Raw genomic sequence first — 6,000 nt, forward strand, 5'->3', positions numbered from 1 at the left:
TCGTCAAGTACCCTGAAGTTATTTTGTAAAAAAAAAAAAAAAAAAAAAAAAAAAAAAAAAAAAAAATCAATCCTTTACCATTAGTAAATTAAAAAAGCTCATTATCATGAATAATAATAATTATACTAATAATAATAAACAAAAATTTTTAAAACGTTTTGTAACATGTATTTTAGATTTAGTCAGTAAGTATTCTCTAAATTTTCATTTGTTACAATGTCATTTCTTTAGTCAAAATAACATTTTGATTGATCAAAGCTCTACATGTAATTAATTACCTATCAAATAAAACTTGGTGGCGTATACCTTTTGTGTAATTTTGAAATACAAATAAAAAAATCCAATAAAATTATGGGTGGAGTGCACGACAAGAGAGAGAAGGGCAAATTGGGGAATAAAAGGCGAAATCCAGATGGAGAGATTTTGCAACGTACGAGAAATTTGTCCTGAGTTGCATGTGAGTCCCAAGAGAATAATTAAAAAAAAAAAAAAAAAGAAACCCACGAGACAAACAGACAACGAAAGACGGTCAAATCACGCTTGAGAGGAGTCACGGGCTCATGTACTATTCTTGCCCCTCACGGGCGCTCTCTATGACCACATCCGAGCACCGTCTTGTACTGCCTTGTTCCCCCCCTGGGCCTCGTACTAACCGGATAGGCGGGTCCAATTCTACCCCAACTCTCATGGGTTGGGTTTCCCAATTATTATTTTGTTTCAGCTAGACCTAACTGAGCCCGGTCCAATGGGAAGGCTTGGTAAGCTCAGCCCAAGAAGTAGCATTTGTTTGGGCTCCATGATGCTTCCTAAACAAGTTTGGGCCTGGAGTTCTATGTGGTAGGACTTTAAAGGGAACTGCCACATCGTTTAGGATTGGATTGAATATGTCACGAGACGTAAATTATTAAAAAAAATATCATAGTCATGTAATCACATTATATTTAGAATACTAAGGGCGTGTTCACTTCGTAGACTCCGCTTGAATCAGCCCAACTCAAATCACAAAATGGGCCCAAATTAGCCTTCGGGTAAAAAAAACTCGGATTGTAACTCGAGTTGCAATTCGAGTTAATGCCCCAAAATGGAGTTCAACTACCCCGTGAATTCCCATTAACTCGAATCTGATCTACAGTGCAAAGTGTTCTGCACAACTCTGTAATTTTCTCTCAAATTCTCTGCACGCCTTACCGTTTTCTTGTCCCGTTCGTTCGTTTTCGTCCCTCTTCCTTCGACAGCTCTCACTTCTCTGTTCATTCCCATCATCTACAGCGATGATTCCCTTATTCATGTTTCTAACCCCGCGTGGTGAAGCTGCAACCCAGATCTTGTTCCGTTTGAGCCAGATATTTGTTTCGTTTGAGCCATATCTTGTTCCGTTTGAGCCAGATCTTGTTCTATTAACCGAGGAAACCTTTCCTCGCTGTTCAACGATTTGCCCAAAACGGAGAAAATAGCTCCTTCATCAGAATCACGACGTCCTACGCTGGCCGTTGTTCTGTGTAGATGTCTCTGCCACCGTCGATCTCAATCCCTGCATAAGTAGAGATATTGTGCTAGTCGTAGACGGCGAAGGAGAATTTTCCGTACTTCATCAGAATCACGTTTGGGGCTATTCACGGAAGATTGTACCCATTCTTCCACCGGATCGAACATGGTAAGCCCTCCTCTCTTTGCCATACGATTTGTGAGATTTGGTTACACATTGGAATAAATGTTAATATGAAAGTTCATCAGTGAACTAGGCCTTCATAACCCCTACACATTGCACGTTGTTATGTAGTAATCTGTCATTAAGCTTATGCTCAACTTGATTGTAAGATTTATGTACTTGTTCCACATCCCGTGAGTAAGAGATTGGTGTAAAATTGGGGAAATCGGACCTATCTGATGAGAAGCATATTCCAGTCCTTTGGCTAAATACATGTTGCTAATTAATCAAAACATTTAAATTAAATCATGGAGATGTTTAGCACTTAGCAGGGGTCCTCCAACGCGTTGAAAAAAAAAGCAAAAGATCCCCCTTAGGCCCAAAAATGTTACCACTATAAGTGCATAAGTGCTACTATCTTCTTGGTTTGGCATGATCATTATCATCATTCTTGCCCAAGTCGCCAACAAAGTAATTTCAATTCCACCCTTACAAACATGCCATGTAGTGTAATATTTTACTTCATAGTATTGCACAATCTTTGGGGCCTGCCTATCTTTGAGGGATCTAAACCAGACAAGTAAAGGCCATCCAAGCTTCTTACACATGAATAGGAACAGACCAAGACAATATGAGGAGTATCTAATTTCCAAAGCCAATAGAAATATCTCCTTTCGTACTATTATTTTTGGTCTAATCACCAAAGTAGTTGGTTCCAAATTAGATACACACTTTTATGTTGGGTACACAACATGCTATAATTTGTGAGTTCTATGAGTAACCCCGGTCTTTACATAGCTATTGTCAAAATACAAGTTACTTTTTTTATTTATGTCTTCCACCAAAAGCTTCTAGAGCACTTGCAAATGCTATGTCCCTCATATCCCTCCCCAAGTCATTCACTGAGAGAAAAAAAAAAGAACCTGATTAAACCTATGAGACCAAAGAAAGGTAGGAAGCCATTTGACATAATGTTTGTAAATGTGTGCAAGGTTTATAAGCTTCCAATATTCAAAACTTCTAAAAAGACTAATAGATTTAGTACATTGGCAGTAGAGTTTAAGTTAATTATTAAAGATAACATATTTCACATATATGTGAGTTCTTTCGACATTGCATTGTTGTGCATATGAACTCTTTGTTCTTATTAGATTTAGTACATTGGCAGTGATGATTTTCTTGCATATCAGTTTCATTATAATGATATTCTTTTGGTTTCTGGCGTTTATCAGTTGCTACTGCATGTAATTAGGTTTTCTTGGATTGAATGTCATGTGTTGTCGTTTGTTATTGCATTATGACCCATTCTTTTAAATCTCTGGCCTATTACTATGTGGTTTGGTAGCATAAGTGCCATTTTGGGAGGATAATGCTCCGAAACTGAAATGATATGATTATAACCAAATCTAAGCCAATCAAAAGATTATGTACTTTAATCCTCTTTCTTCTTTGTCATCGCATATGTCACTTTTTTCTCGTGGTTGGTGGTCTTACTTGTATGTATTAGATGCCGCGACGGAGTGAGGATGACGTGACCTTCTATTGGTCTGAGAGACAAAAAACTGCGCTTTTGAAGCAACTTGCGGACTATAATAAAAACAACAGGGGCCGTCAACCTGAATCAGCGGATTGGGAACAATGGGCGAAAGATTTGTCCCCACTTTTTTCATCACCTATTCCTCCAGGCCGCGTTAAAGAGGCAAAGGAACGACTGAAGAAAAAATTCAACGTGAAGCTCGCCCTCCGCACAAACACCGGACTAGGATGGGATCCAATCAAGAATACCCCAACTTGCACTGACGAGTATTGGAATGATTTCTGCGAGGTTAGTATATGGCATACTTACTTCATAATTTGAAATTGTTATATGCTTTTTTGTTCATGACATTTAACATGAGTCTGAGGTTTATACTTATTGGCACTTTTGTTCATTCTGTTTTGTTTACTTCAATACATTGCGCGGCATAATGTGGTCCTCTAACACATTTTATATTTGTTTGTGGCCACTAGAGTTTGCTTTATTTGTTTTATGTGTTCAACAGACACACAAGTGGACGAAACGTGCACGTAAGGATCCCCTCAAGAACTATGACCTCTACTACGAAGCGTTTGCTAGTTGGCGTGCCCACGGTGCATTTGAAGCGGGCATGGATGTGAATGATGAGGAAGGTGACGTATCTGAGCCGCTAGTAAGGGAGCATGAAGTTGAGGGCGGCAATTCGCAACCTTTGGAGGGTGAGGAAGTATTTATCAACACAATGAGAGGGGCTTTAAACTCATCAACTCGCCCCCTGAATATGGCCTCATCATCTCGACATATATCGAAGCGCAATAGCAAAAGTGGAGCACGGGGTGTGGATCTCGAGGCAAAATCTATTTTGAAAAGTATTGCAACTACACTGAATGAGCGAAAGAATAGTCAAGGTACAAGTTCAAGTGCTTCACAGCACGTGGAAGCCTTGAATACAACGTTCCAGAAGTGTCAGACAGTTATTAGTGAGATGTTACTAGACAATGAACAAAGCGTGTTGTTCATAGAGTATATAAATTGGAACCCTAATTGTTAACAGATGTTCTTGGGCATGAACGAGAGTCAAAGGCTGTTTTACGCATTGAGAGCATTGAAAACCATACCAAATAATCCAAGACCCAACGTGCAACAATAATCCAAGACCCAACCCCTCTCCACCATATATGGGTTTTCATGGACATTTTCGACCTCCAATCTAAAACTTCGCACAACAACAGCCTTCTTTTCCCCAAGGACCTTCTAATTTTAACCCACCACAACCATCCTTCCAACAACCTACTCCTAGTGGCCAATAACCCCTTCCTAACTTCCAAAATTTCCCACCATTCTTCATGAACCCCCAATTCCCACCCCCACCGGCCCCTTTAGAGGAACCGGAAGTGATGAGATTTAAGTTGAGTGCTTTTTTTTAATCGTGATTTCTTTTTCCATTTCATTCTATGTAGTGTCTAGTTTCTTATATGGAACGATTTTATTTCATTTCAATTTGACACCGGCTATAGATGCAGTGTTAAGTTTGTGAGTGTGTTTCATGTTGCATTGTAGACTTTGATTTAAAACTTTAATTTTATGTTATGTATAATTGCTTCTATACCATTAAATTGATTGTTGATGCCAAATTTTTCCATTATTGTTTTAGATAATATAACATTGTTCATTCCATATACCAACTTTTAGTGTGCATATTGTGAATTGTAGTGACAGACAGAATGTGGAGTAACGGACCATTAAACGCGGGAAACAATGGTCCACCCGAATATGACTCTGATGATGACTACATTCTTGGAGCAGCCGCAACTGCGGTATTCTATACGGTGTACTTGGAACATTCGCTACTGACTCCTAGAAATAAAAGCCACTACACATGTACGTAGCGTCTAAGTGATTTGTTAAATGGACACGAGATGGTAATATACAATAAGATTAGGATGAGCAGCAATTACTTTAGGCGACTGAGTTGGTTACTCGAACAGAAGAATTTATTGAGGAGTACTTGAAATATGAGCGTTGATGAGCTATTTATCATTTTCTTGACAATTGTTTGCCAAAGCGAAAGTAATAGAGAGACACAACTGCTGGTTCCCGAATCGAATTTGGGTGCGGAAGCGTGGGGATGAAAAACAGCGGATCGTGTATAACAAAATTTTTCATAAAACTTTTGAGATACTCTATAGATTATATTAATTTATGCATGAATAAATTAATCACATTAATTTACATCATTCAAGGATCAACCGAAAAATACCTGAAAGCCGACTCGGATGATAACTTGAATTTCTTTGACCACGAACAGTCCTTGTTCCAAGCTTTGTGTTTAGAATACCAAAGTCTTCCACGTCAATTCCTTGATTCCACGTAGACGTGTGTGTGGGCACACGTGAGACAAAATAGGTTTCTTAAACACTCGAATTTCCACAAACACCAACGCATGCACGATGTGAAATTTTTGGAGAAAAATATTTTGTTCTCTTTTTCCTCTATGAGAATTTCGGCCACACTCAATTAGGGCTGAATAATGTGTCAAAAAATTGTATATACAATTTTCTATCTTTCTCATATTTAAAGAGTAGAAGTCAAACTTCAAAATAGAATCAAATCCGTATCTCCAATTTTGAATTTTGAACAAAAAATCCCTTCCCCTTATCCACTTAATGGCCGGCCACCCTCCTAGGGTTTATCCCTATGTGTGGCGCCAATCTCAGATAGGGAAGGAAGAGATTTTATCCTTTATCCAGTAGTCCAATTTTAATTTAGATTCAAATTCGAATTTAAGTCAAACTTAAATTAATTTGAATTCTAAATTGAACAACTTATCAAATAA

The sequence above is a fragment of the Morus notabilis genome, unplaced genomic scaffold, assembly GCF_000414095.1.
Source record: "Morus notabilis unplaced genomic scaffold, ASM41409v2 Scaffold697, whole genome shotgun sequence".
NCBI lineage: Eukaryota > Viridiplantae > Streptophyta > Magnoliopsida > Rosales > Moraceae > Morus > Morus notabilis.